At 54.8% G+C, this 21,397-nt stretch overlaps 1 long non-coding RNA gene across 12 annotated transcripts in view; it reads left to right on the top strand.

The window, feature by feature from the left end:
- Positions 1-21,397, top strand: part of LOC120866552 — a 159,243-nt gene that overhangs the window by 136,745 nt on the left and 1,101 nt on the right. For 7 of the 12 annotated variants that reach the window (XR_005721687.1, XR_005721692.1, XR_005721688.1 and 4 more), the window contains exon 3: positions 16,596-21,382. This is a non-coding gene — a long non-coding RNA (uncharacterized LOC120866552). Of the gene's footprint in view, positions 1-16,595; positions 21,391-21,397 lie in introns of all 12 variants that reach the window. The other 5 variants (XR_005721690.1, XR_005721686.1, XR_005721682.1 and 2 more) reach the window with 2 other exon arrangements.

Genomic DNA, 21,397 nt, shown 5'->3' with positions numbered 1-21,397 from the left:
TGAAAAATCTGACGCCCCAGGGGAAGGACAGGCTCTTTGCCTGGGTCCATCCATCATGTGTGTGTGTGTGTGGCAGGTAGCGGAGAGGTGTGGATGCTAAAATGATCATTCCTGCCGTAACTGTGATTGAGATGGAAGCCAGGCGCTCCCAGAGAACCGCGTGAGTCCCAGTTCTGAGCAGCCCTGAGGATGACCTCACCCAGGGGGACAGGAGCCATCCAGAGGACGCTGCGACTGAACTTCCCCGCAGGGCCCCAGTCTGAGTCACCGTGGCTCTGGCCCCTGCCTTGGGCCGCATCCCCCAGGCCTCCCACTTCACCCCAGGACATCGCGGTCACCGGCCAGGCCTCATGACTCACGCGGTCCCCCGAGCCAGCCGCCAGGGGTGGAGTCTGTCCCCTCCCCTCTGGCCTCGGTCGGCTTGGGGCCAGGGACGCAGCTGCGATGTGCGGGACGTGTGTGTGGCGGGGAAAGCACCTCGCCCCCTTCAGGGGTCAAGCCAAAGCCGCAGCGGCAACCAGTGGATCTCAAGATGCAGTTTGGAAAGTCCGGAGTGCTCCGTGGAGCGCAGACAGCGTGCAGCCCGAGCTCTCAGAGCCCTCGGGGGGTGATTCAGCTAACCATACCTGAGAAGTGGAGGTAAACAAAACTCCCCAACAGGGAGCCCCACTTTGGGGCCCCCCATCTAGACAAATGAGTTCACCCAGAAGGCCAGCGGCGGGCAGGGTGTCGAGTTCCCCTCACACCCAGAGCTCAGCCTCTCCTGTCCTCGCTCCTCCTCCGTGCTTCTCATCTTCTAAGGATAGCAATGGTGTCATCTTTGCTCAATCTGTCAGTCTCACACCTGCGGACAGCCCCTGGCTGGGAGAGTCAGTCGCTGTCCAATTTGATGTCATCTCTGTTTACCGTCTGTTTTAGAAACCAGGTAGTGGGAGGGACTTTTTGAGAATGAAAAAAAAGAAAAAAAAATGTAAATCCCCAAACGATTTCAGTGAGGTTTTTCTTTTCTTTTTTTTTAAACTGTTGTGTTTTATTTTCATATTTTTCCTTTTCCCTCTTTAACTTTGTCTTTTTAATTACAAAAAAAAAATTATTTTGTAGGAGAGACCATACATGAGTGGGGACAGAAAGATGACCCAGAGATGTATGAGTTTCTTCTCCCCGGGTGAGTGTTATCGGCTGTCTTTCCGGGCGATTCTTCCTAAAAGGTTTACTCCAGAGCCAGCACAGGAGCCTGCCTCCAGAATCATGGCCTCGGGAGCCAGCGCTGCCTCACCCCAACGTAGGAAGTAGGAAGCATGTCATCATTCATGGGTCTCAGTCTCATACTGTCAGTCCCTGTGACTCCCCAGAGGGAAGCTGACGTCGCCTCACGGTTTTGCCCTTTGGTTCATCAATTCTGGAATTTTCCACCTCTAGTCTGTCTCCAAAGAGGGCCGGGAAGGTTGCAGAGGGCTCTTAAAGGTCAAAGGTGGCGCCAGCTCACCCGTCCTCGGGCCTGGATGCACACCTGTCGGGCTCTCCCTCCGGACTCTTGGTGGGTCGCAGTCACGACTCGCTGAGCTGTCCCGGGCGTGGGGCGGGGAGCGGGAGGGCTGGAGGCTGGGTACCAGGGATGCTGTCTGCCCTAAACCGTGAGGGTCGGCTGCAGGGGGCCCCGAAGATCTGGGAAACAGGTGGTGCAGAGAGACCGGCATGCGTGTTCCGCGGCCGAGGTGGGAGACCTGGTGTGAAGCTCCGCTGACTCACTCTGCCGGAGACGACAGAGGGGAAGTGAATCATTTTGGGCCTTGAGCGAGCACTCCTAAGGCCAGGCCGCCAGCACCTGTCTGGGGCAAGGTTAGCTATTCACGCTGCCAGTCAGGGTGCTATGGGAACCCGCCGCGGGCCGCCTGACTGCTCACGGCTCCCACATTGTCCGCTCCCTGCTTCAGGCTCCTTGCCCACCTGACCCTGTGTGCAGAAGAGGCCGTGGACCTCTTAGTCCTAGAGCTTCTCCTTAGGGGCCTCTCGGGGTACAGATTTCACAGAGGATGAGGAGGGGTGAGGGGAAACCATGGCCGGGAGATCGGCCCGAATCTGGGCATCTTGCGGGGCCCTCCCCGCCCCACTTGCGGCTGCCGCCTCCGGAGATCTGGTTGCCAGGCTCGGTCAAGCCTGCTGGGCATGGCTGCGGGTGCTGTGGGCGATGTCGTCCAGGGGCCCCACGGAGGAGGACCTCTGCCGTCTCCCGGGACGCCCCCTGATCTGGGGCCATGACCTCAGGCCCGGCTGCCCTGTGACCCCAGAAGAGGGGGACTCTTCTTGCTGCGCTCTGCTCTGTGGCAGCCCACCCCGGAAGAGGCTGCTGGGCACACTTAGGGAAACAGAGGGTGCTTCCGGGCCCTTGGGAGTGCCCAGGCTTGTGAGTCGAGCGAGGCAGCGGGGCGTTCAGATCAGCTCCGCTCTGTCCTCTCTCTCCTCCGTGCCCGGAAAAGTACCAGTACACAGCTTCTCCTCCCAGGCCCCGAGAGTGTGCATCATGCTCCTAGGGGCAGCACTGCCCGGGCACAAGCCACGCCTGCCTCCCCCAACTGCCCCCAAAGGCAGTGCCCTTCCCTCCCACCCTCAAGCAGGAGATCGGACGTTGATGGACTGGGAAGAGGTGGGAACATCAGTGAGTTGGGCTCCCAGCGTCCAAAAAAGCAGCAGTGCCCAGGCAGAGGAGCCATCCCCTTGCTATCTGGCACCACTCGTGTGAAGCCCTGGGCTTTCCAGGTGGTGGTGTGGTAAAGAACTCGCCTGCCAATGCAGTCCACACGGGTTCCATCCCTGGGTTGGGAAGATCCCCCTGGAGGAGGAAATGGCAACCCACTCCAGTGTTCTTGCCTGGAGAACCCCATGGACAGAGGAGCCTGGCGGGCTGCAGTCTGTGGGGTCGAAGAGAGTCGGACACCACTGAGCGACTAAACAGCAGCAACTCTTAAAGCCCCAGAGTCCTGGTGGGCAGCACAGGGAGGCTGGGGTCACCGTCGCCGTGGGCTGAGGACAGAGCCCTGGGGCTTGCACTCCCTGGGTGGCCCTGAGCGAGTCACACAGCAGTGCCAGCAGAGTTTCCCCGTCTGGGAAGTGGGGATCCTAACACCTGTCCTGCCTCCTTGACAGGGTTTGTGTGAGGCCAGCTGAGATCACCAAGAATGGGACAGGCTCCAGGGGTGGGGTGGGTGGGGCGAGGGCCACCCAGCGTGGGGCTGAGACACTGGGGTGCTTACGGTGATTCACGGTGAGGCGGAGCCTGAGGCCAGAGCCCCCCCCGGGAAGGTGACTTGCAGGCACCCACCTGTGACTTAGGAGCCCCTGGGGCCTCTCCCACAGCTGATCATCAGTCACCGGCTGGTGCACACGCTTTGTCTGGGCTCCAGCTGCAACAGCCAGCCTGCCCTTGGCTGCTGCAGAAGGCTCCCCCGCCTTCTCTGCCTTTCTCGGTGGGCAGGGCAGGAGCAAACAGGGATTCCAGGGCCTTATCGCTTAGGTTTTCCTTGAGGGCCCTTCCGACTGCACGTTTAGAAAGTCCGGTGGCCCTGAATCCCCTTCTCAGGCCACATAGGCATTGGGGTGCTGGTTTTTTGGTGCCATATGAGCTGTTCTGGTTTATCAGCAAAGAAGAGAGAGGCACATAGGATTATCAGACTGTGTTCAGTGTACCAGCGGGGTGCTTGGCAAACAGCTGTTGAATATGCAGGTCATCTAATTCTTAGTTTGTGTTGCTTTGTAGCGTTTCATGCGTTCACTGAAAGGAGGACTGTTGAGATTGAAGAGGGCACTCCTCACAGGGCAACACGCATCTGTTACAGTGCCTTCGCTATACCCAGTTCAGTTCAGTCGCTCAGTCGTGTCTGACTCTGCGACCCCATGGGCTGTAGTGTGCCAGGCCTCCTTGTCCATCACCAACTCCTAAATTTTACTCAAACTCATGTCCATTGAGTGGGTGATGCCATTCAACCAGCTCATCCTCTGTTGTCCCCTTCTCCTCCCACCTTCAATCTTTCCCAGCATCAGAGTCTTTTTCAGTGAGTCAGTTCTTCCCATCAGGTGGCAAAGTATTGGAGTTTTAGCTTCAGTATCAGTCCTTCCAATGAATATTCAGGGTTGATTTCCTTTAGGATGGACTGGTTGGCTCTTTTTGCAGGCTAAGGGACTCTCAAGAGTCTTCTCCAACACCATAGTTCAAAAGCATCAATTTTTCAGTGCTCAGCTTTCCTTATAGTCCAACTCTCACATCCATACATGACTATTGGAAAAATCATAGCTTTGACTAGATGGACCTTTGTTGGCAAAGTAATGTCTCTGCTTTTGAATATGCTGTTTAGGTTGGTCATAACTTTCCTTCCAAGGAGCAAGCGTCTTTTAATTTCATGTCTCAGTCACCATCTGCAATGAGTTGGTGATGGACAGGGAGCCCTGGCATGCTTCGATTCATGGGGTCTCAAAGAGTTCGACACGACTGAGTGACTGAACTGAACTGAAAATAGTCTCTCACTGTTTCCCTTGTTTCCCCATCTGTTTGCCATGAAGTGATGGGACCCAATGCCATGATCTTAGTTTTCTGAAAAGTTGAGCTTTAAGCCAACTTTTTCACTCTCCTCTTTCACTTTCATCAAGAGGCTCTTTAGTTCCTCTGCTTTCTGCTGTAAAGATGGTGTCATCTGCATATCTGAGGTTATTGATATTTCTCCCGTCAATCTTGATTCCAGCTTGTGCTTCCTCCAGCCCAGCATTTCTCATGATGTACTCTGCATATAAGTTAAATAAGCAGGATGACAATATACAGCCTCGACGTACTCCTTTTCCTATTTGGAACCAGTCTGTTGTTCCATGTCCAGTTCTAACTGTTGCTTCCTGACCTGCATACAGATTCTCTGACTGTCTGACCTCTCTCTGCTAAACTGTCTCCAGTTCCTCCATCTTCATTCCTAGAAAGGGATCAAACCATCCTTAACCCTCATACCACCCTACAATCCTGGTAGTAATAACTTTATTTATATCTGTACTAGTTTCCTGGGTCTGCTATAACAAATTACCATCAACTTGGTGTTTGTTTGTTTGTTTGTTTAAAATACACACATTTATTCTCTTGCAGTTCTGGAGACCAGAAGTCTGAGATGAGTCTTAGGGGCTAAAATCTCGGGTTGTTGTCATCAAAGCTGGCTCCTTGAGGAGGCTCCTGGGGCAGGGAGGGGTGGGGGGTGGGGGGCAGGAATGGTCCCGGCCTCTTGCAGCTTTTGGAGGCTGTGGGCCCACCTGGAGCGGCAGCCACATCGCCCCACCCTCACCTCTGCGATCCTGTCGTGTCTTGCCGTCTGGAGTCAAACGCTCCTCTGCTCCTCCCCTGTGAGGATAGCTGTGATTTCGTTTAGCGCTCATCCGGGTAGTCCAAGGCCATCTCCCCTTTTTAACATCCTTCGCTTAATCCCATTTGCAGAGGCTCCTTTGCCACGTACGGTAGCATTTATACATCCCAGAGACTCCCATATGTCTGTCTTCCAGGGGAGGTGGGCATAAGATGTGTCTACGTCCCAGAGATTCCCATATGTCTGTCTTCCAGGGGAGGTGGGCATAAGATGTGTCATCGTTGACCTGGTACCGTGTCCCTGGGGCTTCCCTCGTGGCTCAGATGGTGAAGAAGCCACTGGTAGCGCAGGAGACTCGGGTTCAGTCCCCGGTTCTGCGAGATCCCCTGGAGGAGGGCATGGCCACCCACTCCAGGATTCTTGCCTGGAGAATCCCATGGACAGAGGAGCCTGGCGGGCCACAGTCCACGGGGTCACAAAGACTCGGACACGACTGAACGACTAACACAGCGCAACGAAACTTGTGTCCATGACTGTTATTATTATTTTTTAATAGGATTTTTATATGTGGGTCATTTTTAAAGTCTTTATTGAATTTGTCACAGTATCACTGTTGTTGCTTGAAGTTCTCGTTTTCTGGCCACGAGGCGTGTAGAATCATAGCTCCCCTACCAGGGGTTGAAGCTGCACCCCCTGTACTGGGAAGGCCAAGTCTTAATTAACCACTGGATCCCCAGGGCAGTCCCTCCATGACCGTTTTCTTATAATAAATTCCTGTAAGTGGAAGGAAAGGTTGAAAGGGCAAAACTTAACATCGGATGAAATGTTTGGAGCAAAGCATTCAGAGTTAAATAGGTTGAACTGGTGTCTTTTGACGGCTGTCCCTTTAAGAGCCCTTCTGGAGGCAGATCTGATGGGGACGGGGGGGGGTGGGGCGGGGGGGGGCACTGAGTAGGGGGTTGGGTGGTGCGGCTGTGGATTGAAAGCCCCGGGTACAGGAATCATTTAAAGTTAGCCTCTAGGAAGCTCAGGGCTAATGAGATAATTCCCATTAGGAGAGGAAGGAAGTGAAGGTGGCCTGACATCCCTTCTGTCTCTAATTTATGTGATTCACTGAGACCTCCCCCCCTCCCGCCCAGACCGCTCCCCCTCCGCCGGCTCCACTGTCCACCCTTGTTCTGCCAGCCAGGTCTCTGGATTCTGGCGAGTCCCACCGTGCCAAGGAACCTGGGACGGTTGCCTTCCACCCAGACGCGGCGTTCGGGCTCTTTTCTGGGCAGTTAAGCCAGAGGATCTGGGCTTTGCCCATTTCTTCTCTTTTCCCAGAGCCTCACCCAGCTCCCCTCCACCTCCACCCCTGCCCAGCTGACAGGGATGAGGACTGGTGTCTCTGGGAGCGAAGAAAAGAGAAATGCTTCCAACAGAACGCAGGCCGGCTCCAGGGGCGCTTGGAGGCCAGGCTGCCAAGATCCTGTTTGCTCCCCTCCCCCGCCGCAACCCCTCCCCCACCCCTGTGTCCCTGTACTTTTAGAGGGAAGAGAGAGAGAGGAAAAAAAAGAGAGAGAAGAGATCCTTCCTGTTTTGCTCTGCTGCCTACACTCGCGGTCAAAACTCTCTCTGCAAACATGAAGATCCAGTTTGCGTCTTTAATTAGAAAAGTGTGAAGTAACCGAAGAAGGTTCGGGTTCTTTCAGGTTCCATCAAACCCTGGAAACACATCTGGGTTTTAGGAGAGGGAGACCCCAGCTCATCGAAGGCCCAGTGCCCTCAGACTTGGCGCTGGGGGGACATGCCCCCTCCCCGTGTGCAGGAAGGGTCTTTGGCGCGTGGAGGGAGGTGGGGCTCTTCCTCGCCTCTGGTTTCAGCCCTTTCATCCTCTCGTCCTCCCCAAGGGAGGCCATGTGGTGGACTGTTCCGAGGCAGGGCCAAGGGCCAGAGCGGGGCTGGCCCTGGGGACAGCCAGCGGCCCGGCTGCGCCATGTGGGTGGCCTGTCCTGTGAGCCTGTGGCCTGACCTCCCAGCCCCTCCTGGAGCCCAGCTGCAGGCTTGGGTGGCAGCCTTGGCCTGCCGTGGCCGTGGGGTGCTGAGACCCCGCTTCCTTATCCCCTCAGAGCCCGCATCACACGCCGTGCGGGCTGGGCCGGGGCTGGGGCACACCAGGCAGAGTCTGCGGACAGCCATGCCGCTGGGGTCGGCTCTCCAGGCTGTGGTGTCTCTAACGGGAATGAGACAGAGGCGGACAAACCAGGGGTTTGAGGAAGACAGCATACATGAGAAGAGCCTTGGAAACGCAGAGGAAAGACGTGCAAGCTAAAGGCAGAGCGTGTCTGTACATTCCTCCGTCCATGCGTGCGTGCCCAGTCCTGTCCGACTCTCTGCAAGTCCATGGACTGTAGCCCACTAGGCTCCTCTGTCCATGGGATTCTCCAGGCAAGCATCTTGGAGTGGGTTGCCATCTCCTTCTCCAGGGGATCTTCCCGACCCGGGGATCGATCCCAAGTCTCCTGTGTCTCCTGCTCTGCAGGCAGATTTTTTACCACTGAGCCATCAAGTGTCTGTACATTTCACGATTAAACAATGGCAACGCCGGGGTCCCCGGTGGCCTCAGCTGGGCTGGGATCAAGCGTGCAGCCCCTGGACTGTCTGTGGCCATGTTCATGGCGGGGCTCCCCTGGAAACAGCTGTTATCACCCGCTCGTGACCCCTGGCTTGCTCGCCAACTCCCTGCACATGGAGTCCTCAGGCTTTCAGGGGCAGATGAGGGAACATGGAAAGAGGTAAGCGTTCCTCTCGATGCCAGGAATGACTTCATTGATTTAAAAAAGGAGGAGAAAAGCAGTGATGGAAGATCAAGCTGGCGTTTCAGACGCCTGTCATGTCTGGTCCACACCAGGGATATAACCAAGGCACGCGCTTCTTCTTCCACCCTTGAAAACGTGCTACCTGGATTTTAGGTTTTTTTAATATTTATTTCACTGCCCTGACTCTCTGTTGTGGCTGCAGGATCTGTAGTTGCCACGTGTGGGATCTAGTTCCCCAACCAGGGATCCCCGGTGGGGACTACAGAGTCTTAGCGATTGGACCAGCAGAGAAGTCCCCTAGATTCCTTCATAAAGACAGTGCTATAGGGAAATATAGTAATAAAGACAAACACTACTTTTTGAGCCTCAGTCCTCATAGCACCCCTACCGGGGAGGCGGTCTGAGTGTAACTCCTGCTTTGCAGGTGGGCTACAGAGGATGGAGGTGGCGTGCCTGGGACTCTGAAGGTGAACCTCGATCTGACTCCGTATCGTTAAGTGAAGCATCTCCGGGACCATGTGCTTCCTGGAGTCCTCCCTGTCGGTGGGACCGAGGCCTCCCAGGTGGCAGTAGTGGTAAAGAACCCGCCTGCCTCCACAGGAGACATAAGGGACGCAGCGTTCAGTCTCCAGGTCAGGAAGATCCCCTCGAGGAGGGCATGGCAACCCACTCCAGTGTTCTTGCCTGGAGAATCCCCATGGACAGGGGAGCCTGGCGGGCTGCAGTTCACGGGGGGGCGGGGGTCGCAAAACAGTCGGATGCGACTGAAGCGACTTAGTGGGCAGGCCTGCCACTGAGCTGCAGGCGGCTCACTTGTTAGTTCTCTGCTCTGTTCGTCCGTGTGCCTTGTCAGGGCTGCACACCGAGCTGGGTCCTGTGCATGGAAAGAAGAACAGCCTGGCCGCACCGTGCAGCTGCCAGACCCGCGTGAAACCGAGGAAGGGTGGGGAGGCACCCAGGCCGCCACACCTGCTGCCCTTAAGCGCACGTGCTCTTCCTCTCCAGGCTGATGGGCGGTCCAGAGCCAGACTGGCTCAGAGGTCCCTCTGGGTCCTCCCACAGGTCGATCGTGGGTGCTTCAACATCAGGGTAGACAGTAGAGTCCAACCAGGGACTTTAGGGGCCAAGTGTGGGGAACTGTCCATCTAGGAACCGTCGGTCTCTCCCTCCTGACGAAAGAGTGTAGTAAACACCCTGCTCTCTGGAACACCCCCTCCCTGGAGTGATTCATGGAGAGATCTCCCCCAAGTAGGTGTCTCTCTGCCCCTGGGTCCCCAGCTTGCAGCAGGGCCAGGACACTCCAGGGCCCCGTCCCCTACTCTCTGTTGTTAAATGGGCCACCTGGAAAAGCGAGAGAGCAGAAGGCCCTTGTGATTGGCCGTTAGGCGGCCCCCGAGGGACAGATAAGCAGAGGACAGAGGAGTCTGGGACTGGGGTCCCAGTTATCTTAAAGTCCATCTGGGGGAACAATCCCTTCGGATAAACAAGAGATCCGGGTCGGCCAGTTCGGAAGGGTCTTTGATCCACCTAGAAGTTAATGCTTTTCTGTGGAGAACCACAGAGCGCCCCACCCAGGGCCACGGAGATAACAGGCGGGCGCAATCACCCACCAGCGGCCTCTTGATAATGCCCGGTTTTATTGAGGTCTGGTTTCTGCCCAATGGGAACACATCCGGCAAGCATCAAAGGGACACCGCGTCACCTTGTGCAAAGAATCCCTCGGGGTGTGCGTGTGGGGAAGGGTGTGTGCGTGGCTGTGTGTGTACAAGGCTGCCCGTTGGCAGTTAGCTTCCTAGAGATCAGAGGCCACCAGCTCCGAGGGGGCCTTGACAGGTCACGAATGCCATTCCCTTGTTCTTTTGGCCGGTCCGGCTCCTAAGACGTCTCTGCCGGTGTTGACTTAGCATCTCACGTGGAAGAGCCACCCCGTGTTGATGGGTCCTGGGCTCCGTTACAGGGGCTGTCTGATGAGAATTTTAAGGGAGAGGTGCAGTGGATGCTCACAGAGGACAAAGCTTACTCGTTTGGGAGTCGCGGACTTGCCTCCCTGTTGTCGCTCGGAGGTGTTCGCACTGCATGAACTCTCCAGGGATGCAGGGCTCACCTGGAAGAGAGAAAGAAACAGGACATGGGGATGGCGGAAGAACGCACAGGGTGTAGGAGGTCATGTCTTTGCAAGGGTGGAGTTGATGAACACAGTGGTTGAGTGTGGTCCTTCGGGAAAGGGTGTCTCCCCGCCCACACCCAGGCAGTGCCTCTTGGCCCTCAGATTTCACCTGGGGAGGCAGGCTGCTGACCTCGTGACTGGACCCCTGGAGACAGAGGCAGAGAAATACTGCCCTACAAGCGGAACATCTGGAAGCTTCCTAAAGCTTATTTCTCAACGAGTTTGCAAGAGTCGGGGCATTAGCACACGAGGTTTATAGGCTGGAGGGAACCCAGAGGTTCTAGTTCAGTTCAGTTCAGTCGCTCTAGTTAAGAGTGAGATGCATTCCGACTCTGGGGGGGAGGGTGGGATGTAGGAAGGGAATGTGGAAGCCTTGGAAATGGCCGGGGGAGCCCCAAAGCCCTAGATTCTTTGCCCAGGAACCTGTTCAGTGTCCCTGGGGACAGACCAGGCCCCTGAGCTCCTTTCCTCTTTGATAGCCCTGGTGCAGGGCAACTGGATTTCTCCGCTTTGTTCCAAGCAGGTGCATGAAGTGGACTGGAAGAATCCCGGGGAAGGGAAGGGCAGGAGCTGGGAGGCTCCATCCCCCTGAGCCTTCGCCTCTTAAAGACCCACAGGGAGTTCGCCTCTCCTGTAGGACAGTGGTTTTGGCATCAGGGGCCGGTTTCCTGGAAGACAGTTTCTCCATGGACCCAGGTTGGGGGGGCGGGTGGTTTGGGGATGATTCAGACACACTGCATTTATTGTGCACTTTATTTCTGTTATTGTTGCATCAGCTCCACCTCAGACCATCAGGCATTAGATCCTGCCGTCTGGGGGCCCCTGCTAAGAGAGCCCGACGCACACCTGTCACCCATCTTCCCATCCTGACACGGGTGGGACCTGTTCATCCTGTAGCTGTGAGCCTCTCTTGTCCCCTGCTCCTCTGTCCTCCACTCTCTCTTCCCTCCTCACCTCCTTCCCATCCTCCTTTTTAAATTTTTTCCTTCCTCTCCCTCCTCCCCTCTGCTTCCCCCAGTGACATCCTGGATTCACGATTTGGGCCAAAGAAAATCAGGAAACGCTTGGCTCAGCCTTTCGGCCAGGCAGGCTGGGGATGAAATAATGAAGGAAAAAGATGGTCCCAGCAGGAGAGAGAACTTACACGTGACCACATCCTTCTTTGCAAGTCAGAGCATCAACCTGTTCAGCTCTGTCTCTTGCTCAGCGGCTGGTTTCTCATTAGATTCTCTCGTCCCTTTCCTCTCTGACCCGGGTAGGGACCACCAGCCAAGCTTATTATCAGGACAGCTTTCGAGAAGTGAAGTCTCTCCTTGCTCAGAGTGCCTCTGTGGGAGGATTCCGGTTTCGGTGCCTGGGGGAGTTTACCAATTGGATGCAGAATGGAGGCTCCCCGTTCCTAAACTGGCCCCGCTGCAGGATCACCGTTTTTACTGAGACGGTGCTTCTTGTCCAGTGAGTTCATGTTTATAGCGTTGGGTGGGAGCCGGCTCATTTTGTGCTGGCTTCATGAGCGGAGGAGGTTGGGGCTTTGTGTGGTTATTCCTGGGAGACACCTTCCTGCAAGGCGTCCACCCTGTTCTGATGGGAAACGCGGTGACACAGGCACCAGGAATTCCACACCAGCCAGTCACCTGTCTGGCAGCTGGGATGTGCGTTCCCAGGTCTGCCCTGGTGAGCCTGGTGCGGTTTCTGCCTCGGGGCGTCTTGCGTCCTGGCTGTCGTCGGGACTCAGGTGTATTGCTACCTTCTTCTTCTCTCCTCTGGGCTCGCTGGCCCTTTGCAACATGCAGCGGTTCTCAGCACCCGCTACGCATGGGAATCAGCAGCTCGGCTCTAACTGCTGCCTCGTCCCGCCCTAAGCGATTCCGGCTTCCCCAGGCTGGGCCGAGCCCCAGGCATGGGAGTTTTGAAAAGCTTGCCAGGTGACTCTCAGGTGCAGCCGAAGTCAGGAAAGGGCCGCACCTCAGGGGCAGTGATTGTCTGTGGGAGGGATTCTGCAGTTCCCCACCCCCACCCCCCAATGCCAGACACACGCAGTGTCCGAGACGTTCTCAGTGGTCACACTGAGCGGGGCTGCTCCTGGCTTCTCGAGGCTGGAGGCCAGGGATGTAGTTCAGCATCCTCCAGTGCCTCGGACTTCATCCCAGTGCCAGCCCCCCAACCCCAACCAAGAGCAGCCAGCAACCCTCTTCTCTAGGTCAGTGGGGAAGCAGATGGTGCATGCCCTGACTGACAAGCTCAGTTTCCTATATGGTGCAAGAAGATCAGCACGAACGTAGTGGCTTGAAACCACACTCACTTCTTCTCTCACAGTCTCTTTCATCGGCCGCTCTCACTGGGTCGAAGTCGGGGTGTCTGCAGGGCTGTTTTCCTTCGGGAAGCTCTCGAGAAGGGTTCATTTCCTGGCCTTTCTAGCCTCTGGAGACCGCCTGCTTCCCTTGCCTCCTGCTTCCCGCCTTGAAACACTCCCTCCTGCTCCTTCTTCTCTGTCACACCCCACTCCGCTTCCCTTTTATCAGGACACTTGTGAGTATACGTGTCCGCTCTCCCCCAGGCATCCAAGACAATCTCTGCCTCTCAAGATCCTTGACTTGCTCACACCTGTGCAGTCTCTTTTGCTGTAGAAGGTAACAACATTCACAGGTTGCAGGGGTATTAAGACGTATCTTTGGGGGCTGATAGTCAGCATGTCAGGCTTCCCAGGTTGGCACAGTGGTAAAGAACCTGTTGGCTGCCAACGAAGGAGAAGCAAGAGATGTGGGTTCCATCCTTAGGTCGGGAAGATCCCCTGGAGGAGGGCATGGCGACCCACTCCAGTGTTCTTGCTTGGAAAATCCCAAGGACAGAGGAGCCTGGAGGGCTACGGTCCATGGGGTGGCAGAGAGTCAGACACGACTTGAGCTTCCATGCACACACATTCAGCCTTTCACAGGGGCCCTCTTGCCACTACTGTTCTTCCTTTCTTGGTCCCCAGTTTTTCTCCAGGGGTTGTTCCACCTGTAGACTCTTAATATGCGTTCTACTTCTGTCCTGGGTGTTTTCAGAGAGGCAGGGTCTGAAGGGCAAGGCAGCGTGTTGGAGTCCTGTCTAACCAGCTCCTAGTGGCCATAGCAACGGGCAGGAAAACATTCGAGTGTGGAAGGAGGTGGAGGGGGTGGGGAGGGGACCCTGCCTTGGCGTTAGCAGCTGCTTTAACCTGGAGAATGATGCTGGGGGGAGAGGCAGGGAAGCCGAACTGGCGTCTCAACCACCGTCAGCTTCCCAACCCCCCACCCCGCCCCCGAGTCTGGGTTTCTAAGTGATCTTTCAGATCTCCAGGTGCCCACTAATCTGCTGGCCCAGGGCCTTTCTCTAGGCTAACAGAGGTGTGTCTTTGGCCAAATACGAACGCTAGACCCAGAAGGGTTTGGTGTGGGGCGAGGGTGTGTCCGGCTCTGCTGAGGCTGGTCCTAACCTCGTTCTCCTCCCCTGGGTGGAGGCTCTCGTTTCCACCCTCCCCCACTCCAGCCCCCGGCCCCCTTGGCTGGGTCTGTGGGGTTGGGATGAGTCCGGCGGTGGGGGGAGCAGTGGTGTGTTTGGCTTTTTGTTTTGTTTTGCGCATGCCTCCCGACGTTCCCCTCTGTGTTTAATGTCCCGGTGCCGAGTGCATGCGGTTGCTGGGAGACGAGAAGGAAGTCCCCGAGTGATTCACCGGCAGCTGCCAATTCATTTGCGCGCCGTGTGCGTCTCCCTGGGGAAAGGCCTTCTCCCTGGTCCTCTCCGGTTCAGCTCAGACAGCTGCTGGTGTCTGAGGAGGGGAAACGTGGAAACCAGAAAGTTTAGCAGGACTCTGGGGTTGTTGGGGGCGTTTCGGGGTCCCAGGGAGAGCGTCTGGAGGGAGAGACTTCCGGTCTCCCTCTTGGCCACCTGGAGCCCCAGGGTACCTCTCTGAAGGCTGCTGCGCTGGCTTTGGGGGAGCTAACTCCTGCCTGCACACTCTCGCCTTCCGCAGTGCTCCTGCAGGCAAACGTCTTAAAGCATCTTCTCCCTCCCCAAGGCACTTACGGTAACGTCCTGCAGTCTCTGACCATCAGCACCCCTCTCTCTGGCTTCATCACAGCCCACACAGCCCCACCCGGGGTTTAGCCCAAGCCCCCAGGAAGGAGAGCTCCCTCATGCCAGGCTGAGCTGCGACCTCACAGGACCGTGGAGGGGCAGAGGGCCCGTTGGTCCTTCTGCACCCAGCGTCCTCTGTGCGCGTCCCTCTGGTGCTGAGGTCCTTCTGGCCTCAGCTCAGTCAGTGGTTGCCTCTCTGCTGTGGCCCGAAGTGGAGCGTGCCTGTCTGTTTCTGTCTGCCTTCTCAGCCTCTGATCCCACGTGGTGCTTGTCAATGAGAAGATTTGCAGGTGATTTCTCATGGGCTGGCAGTGATGGAGTCAGAGAAGGGGGGAGCCCAGATTTATCTGCATTCGTGACTGGGTGTGTGCTTAGCTTCTCAGTTGTGTCCGACTCAGTGCGACCCCATGAACTGTAGCCCGCCAGGCTCTTCTGTCCAGGGGATTCTCCATGGAAGAACACTGGGGTGGGTTGCCATGCCCTCCTCCAGGGGATCTGCCCGACCCAGGGATTGAACTCCCATCCCCTGCAATGGCAGACGGACTCTTTACTGCTGAGCCACCTAGGAAGCCCAATGCTGCTTCTAAAAGCAGTATTTTAGTTAAGGGGGAGAAAAGGCCTGTTTATACTGTTCAAGTTTCCCTGGTGGCTCAGATGGTTAAAAAAAAAAATCCACCTGTCAATGCAGGAGACCCAGGTTCGATCCTGGAAAGATACCTTCCCAACCCAGGGATCTAACTCAGGTCTCCCGTGTTGCAGGTGGATTCATTATCAGTGGAGACACCAGAGAAGCCCAGGAATACTGGAGTGGGTAGCCTCTCCCTTCTCCAGAGGAACTTCCCGACCCAGGAGTTGAAAGGGTATCTCCTACATTGCAGGTGGATTCTTTACCAGCTGAGCCACCAAGGAGGGTCTCAGCAATTTAAAGATGAGGAAGTCCCCTGAGGGCGTTTCGTGGTACTCAGTGTATTTGTGGCTCAGAAACACAGAGTTAGGTGGGGTAGTGGGAAGCCAGGAAAGCATAAGTCCAAGTCCATCTTCACATATTTACAGTCAGCAGTGCAGAAGGGAAATGCATTAAATTGTATTTTTCCACTTCCTCCTCTATCCACTCTGGATCATCTCCTAATTAGTTGTTAAGGGTCTCTTGAGAAGCGGGCGACAGAGGATGAGATGGTGGGTTGGCATCATGGACTCAATAGACATGAGTTTGAGAAAACTCTGAGAGACAGTGAAGGACAGGGAAGCCTGGTGTATGCAGCCCACGGGGTTGCAAAGAGTTGGACATGACTGAGCAACTGAACAGCAACCTGTGAAAGCAGAGGGATGTTCCAGCTGAAATGAACATCAGGCTTAAGGACCAGATGCTGGCCATCCTGTACGGAGAAGCGTGGCCCCTCTGTGCCTCAGTTTTTTCATCTGTAAACTGGGTGATCTGACCCCTCCATGCTCCTGACCCCATGGCTCAGAGGCTGTGAGAACTGTCCGCTTCTTCTGAGCTGTATTTGGTTTTTAAAATCAGCCATGGTGTAGTGGTAAGGCTTGTGGGAGCATTCCCGGCAATGATTCAGTGTAGAGTTCCTTGAACAGTATGTGTTAGTGACTTCATCATGTCCGACTCTTTGTGACTCCGTGGACTATTATAGCCTGCCAGGCCCCACTCTCCATGGAATTCTCCAGGCAAGAATACTGGAGTGGGTTGCCACTTCCTTCTCCAGGGGATCTTCCCAACCCAGGGATCGAACCCGGATCTTCTGCACTGGCAGGTATATTTTTTTACCATCTGAGCCACCAAGGAAACTTGAACAGTGTAAATAGGCCTTTTCGCCGCCTTAACTGAAATACTGCTTGAAGAAACATTGGGCCTCCCAGGTGGCTCAGCAGTAAAGAATCTGCCTGCCAGTGCAGCAGATGTGAGTTCGATCCCTGGGTTGGGAAGATTCCCCTGGAGAAAGAGATGCAACCCACTCCATTATTCTTGCCTGGGAAATGCCTTGGACAGAGAAGCTGGTGGGCTAAGGTCCTTGGGGTTCACAAAGAGCCGGGCACGACTGAGCAACTAAAGAATGACAACAGTGTTCTGTTCAGTAGCTGGAACATTCTGGATTAAAGGCAGTAAGGTGATGTTCGTTGTTGAAAGACATCCATTGAAAGGACAGAAGGCAGAGTCTCACTCTGTTGCTCTTTTTTGGTCCACAGGCCTGGGAAGCAGGACAGGTGGAGAACTGTTCCTCTCACCCGCAGTCCCCACCAGGAGCCTCAGTGTAACCATGAAGACCCCAAGGAGCTAAGATGGGACCTTCTCTTAAGAGGCAAGTGCTCTGGATTGGAACAAGAAGTCTCATTTTGGAGAATGGACTTCCCTGGTGGCTCAGGTGGTAAAGAATCTGCCTGCAACATAGGAGACCCAGGTTCAATCCCTGGGTCAGGAAGATCCCCTGGAGAAGGAAATGGCTACCCACTCCAGAATTCTTGTCCCATGGACAGAGGAGCTCGGCAGTTTACAGGTCCATGGGGTTGCAAAGAGTTGGACGCAACTGAGTGACACACACACACACACATTCTGGAGGCTAAAGGAGCTTCTGGATTTACGATGTTTGAGGAGAAAGCAAAGAGCCTTGGCCTGAGCAATCCTGTCTGTGTTGACCTGCATGAACAGGAGGCCACCTCCAGCTGAAGGGGACGCCGTGACGCTGGACCTTATAACTCCTTCTGCTGGTGCCTGGTCTTCAGACTGCCCCCGACCAGTCCTCGGAAACCAGAGGATTTTCTCCTGCATTCTTTCGTGCTCCCCACCTCCCATGTCTGCTGAGCCTTCGGACTCAGCAGTTTTCTTTTACTCCATCACTTCTCAGCTGGATATAGAGCGAATAGTTCTCTACACATAAGTCAATTGGTCTTACATTTTGCTCCTTCTGAAAAGGCCGGTGTTTGCACAGTGCTGTACAAGCAGCCTTGGAAGACCATCCCTCCTTATGTATGTGTGTGGGGTCTGGCCCCACAGGCTCCAGCGTGATGCAGGTCTGTGCAGAAATCCTTCAGGCTCTAAAGATGCTAGGATGCTGGAGGGGCCCTCGCAGAGAGCTGGATCCTGAAGGCTGGCATCGCCCACGTTCAGCTTTCTTGGTTCGGATTGCACGCAGGTGCACATCTGGAGGAACAGAACATAGACACATCTTCTGTTGACACGGATGCATGATCAGCTCCCAGTGGGGCAGTCAGAGTCCATGTCAGATCACTGTGCTTCATCACAGACTATCCAGCGGCCAGAGTTGATGGTGTTTCTAGAGGACCCCCTCTTTCCAGTGTGTCCGGACCATAGATAGGGCCCCACAAAACCCAAGTCCTGTTGAGGAAGTGAACCTTTTCTGTTGAGAACAAAACAGCTCGTGATGAAACAAAAATAATACAGCCACTGGAAACAATGGAAAATAGACTGTGGGATGTGTGTGTGTGTGTGTGTCACACGTTTGTATAGAATAAGAGCCAAGAAGAAAATTTCTGCATCTTAGCTAGACAGACCAAGAGCTAAAAACCTCTGGGATGGTGTTGTCTGGAGAGGGAAGGAGTTGGCTGGAAGACTTCCTGAAATTCCTTTGACCTCTAGGGTCCCGTAAAATATCAGGGGTGTGTAAATTGGGCCAAAGTGTATGCTTTCTGTCTGAAGTCTGGATAACCTTCGAGGTCAGCTCAGATGCTGTTGACGCAGAACTCCCCTCCCCAGTTCCCTTGCCTTTCCAGACATGGGCTTTATCTGGGATAAGGCGGCGGAACTTGGTAGTGGTAGTCGGGGAGAGGGGAGACGGAGGTTGCGCCAGCTGCAGTTTGTGGTGCTCACGACAAGTGAGAACAACCAGAAGGCAAATTACAGGTTCTTCCCAGGTGAGTTAAAGCCAGGCTTTCAGGATCGCATGCCATCCTGAAGTTGTTGCTTCTTGTCAGAGGATCAAGGCTTTATCTCTGCTGCTGAAAGACAGGCTTAAGCATCTCATCTAACCCTGCTCATCTTGTGTGGTGGCCCCGGTGGGGGGCGGGGTGGGGGCGGAGGTCATCACCTACTAGAGTAGAGATGAGCACGCAAGCATCTAGAAAAGACTCTGTCATTGCACACCTGTCGAGATAAAGACCCAGCCTCCTTCACGTGCGTCTTTCCCTCTGTCCTGGATTTCCGTGCCTTCACTGCCGTTAAAGGAACACTGGCCAGCCCCTGGGGTGTCATTTTTCTTTTTTTTTTTTTTTTAAAAAAAGGACTCATTTCAGATGTTTCCTTCATTTTTATATCCCACACATGGTCATTGGATCCAGAAGAAGTCCCACTGTGGTACCAAAGCAGAAGTTTCCTCTTGTTCCCTCTTCTTCTCATCCGCGTCGAATCCCAGATCCCCAGAGCCTGAAGTGGTCTAGAGCATCGCTCTTGTCTAGATCTACCCTTGACTAGTGCAGGAATCTCGTTTCCAGCATCGGATGCAGGATGGGCAGGCCGTGGGGGAGGCAGCCTTTCTGGCAGCTTGAGAGAGAAGGTGGGACGATGTTCAGCCTTAGGGGGAACAGCAGAATTCTAAGGAGTGCTTCATCCACATGCTTCTGTTTCTTCATCCGATAGTGAGCCAAAGGCATCTCATTTCTGGGTCCAGCTGTGTGTCTTACACTGATTTTAAAAAGCACAGAGTGGGGAGACAAGGAGACCTGAGCTTTTGTCCCAGAAAGTCCCGCTTCTTAGCTCCTTCCATGTAAAATGAGGGAGTCACGTCACACATTCCCCAAAATGCCTTCTAGCCATGCCGTCCACAGTGCTGCGATATGGAAGGATAGAGGTCATGACTTAAAAGATCTGCTTTTTTTTTCGTCTCTCTGGCTCAAGTCCTAGCCTTAATTTCTTTTTCCCTTAAGTTTTTTTTAAAAGTATCCAGCAGTTGTCTGTCTATCTGTTGATTTATTTTTTGGTTGCATCTCATGGCGTGTGGGATCTTTGTTCCCCGACCAGGGATTGAGCTCTCACTTCTTGCAATGGAAGCAGAGTTTTAACCACTGGACAACCTCCAGGGCAGTCCCTGGGTTAATTTCAGCTTGCTCCGAGATCATGTATAAGTCACTCAAGCCTTTTTCTCCAGGTCTCAGTTTTTCCCATCAATAAAATGGGAGAGGTAGGGGGTGGTCTTACTGGTCCTCCAAGTTCTCCTCCCATGTGTCCAGTTCTAAGCCTTGTCTGATGCAGCCCATGGCTGACGGGTAACTCTTGCTTTGCCTTCGGCCACACCAGCCCAAGACAGGGCTGTCCTAGGAAGTCCATTACCAACGACTCCTTCAAAGCTGTTTGCACTTGTTGTCAGCTGCACCGAGCAAGAGCTTGTCGAAGGGGAAGGCAAATAGACATACAGACTGATGACAGGCCAGGGGGAGGGGGACCGCTGTTTGCCCGGGGTGACTGGGAGGCAGAAAAAAAAACCTGCCTGCCGTCTTGACCAATAAATAAAAACTGGGAGCTCTGCGTGGCTAAAACTGTAGGGGATTTATTAGTTTGCTCAGTGAAAGGCAAATATTAAGTCTTAAGTTGGCCCGTCCTGGGACTTGCCTTTTGGCGTTTGTATGCTGTCCAGCACCGATCGCCGTGTACTCCAGGTTATCGGGTTCTGTCGAAGGGTTTTTTTTTTAAAGATTTTTTCCGTCTCCTTCTTCTTTCTTTCCTCCTTGCATGCCCCTGCCCCGCCCCTCCCCCAGCTCCCACCTTCTCCGATAACTGAGCCCTGGGCTTTGGCGAGGCGGGGAAAACAGTATGGAAGCCTTGTCGTCCTGGGTGTGAAGCGCCTGTGTTCAGGGCTCCAGCTGCCCAGGGGGTTTACCATGACTGTGGCTCGGGGCTGCGAACTCTCCAGGTGGTCCTTGGCGGGGGGGCTCTCCTCCCTCCTCTGCCCTGAGCGCTTCAGAAGTCAGGTCCCAGGCTGTTTGGCGAAGCTCGTGCCTCCCATTAAAATAAGCATCCCTGCCACCTCTGGAAAAAAGACACAGACCTCCTGGTTTCCAGGTTTTCACAGTGAACACGTGATTTTGGCCTGAAATGCCCAACAGTGAACTGACCGGGCTTGTCACTCTCCACGTGAGACCGGCTGGGACGTGGGACACCGCTGTACCTAGACAGCATCTCCTCCAGCAACAAAACGCAAAGAGACTCTAAGGACTAGACGTGACTGTGATGTGCAGCTGGGCAAATGCTGGACAATAGCACAGAGAGACTCAAAAGCCAACTGCCACTTTTGAGGCGCCTGGAGCAAAAGCAGGGGGTGGAGAGCAAACGCAGGGCCCTGCACGTGTCCCCTGCACACAGCACCACCCAGGTTTGCCCACCCAGGCCCCTCCTCTGCCTGACCCCTGGACCTGCCTCCTACCCTCACCCCATGGAAGGATCCAGCTCCCTCCACTAGGGGAACAAGCAAGGGGGCCTGTTACTTGTTTTCATTGCCCGCTGCTGTAGCAGGAGCCCGAATAAAGCTTGCCTGAATTTCTTGTCTGGTCTGTCATCAATTGCTGTTGATCGGGTAAGGCCAAGAACCCGTGGAGATATCCAGTCCCCAGGGGATGGACAGATACCCAGTCTCTCCAGTTTCCAAGAATGAGCCTCAGCGGAACCAAACTAGCTGGCATGTTCTTTATCCTTCACTGGAAACATCTTCAGTCTGAAGTGCTGCAGCTCCAGGTACCCAGGTAGAGATCCAGGTGGCCAGGCAGAGATCCAGGTGCCCAGGCAGAGATCCAGGCACTCAGAGATCCAGGTGCCCAGGTAGAGATCCAGGTGCCCAGGTGAGATCCAGGTGCCCAGGTAGAGATCCAGGCACTCAGGTAGAGATCCAGGTGCCCAGACAGAGATCCAGGTACCCAGGTAGAGATCCAGGCACTCGGGTAGAGATCCAGGTGCCCGGGTAGAGATCCAGGTGCTCAGGTAGAGATCCAGGTGCTCATGTAGAGATCCAGGCACTCAGGTAGAGATCCAGGTGCCCAGGTAGAGA

This window comes from Oryx dammah, unplaced genomic scaffold (genome assembly GCF_014754425.2).
Source record: "Oryx dammah isolate SB20612 unplaced genomic scaffold, SCBI_Odam_1.1 HiC_scaffold_8, whole genome shotgun sequence".
NCBI lineage: Eukaryota > Metazoa > Chordata > Mammalia > Artiodactyla > Bovidae > Oryx > Oryx dammah.
This window is presented reverse-complemented; position numbering and strand designations above follow the sequence as displayed.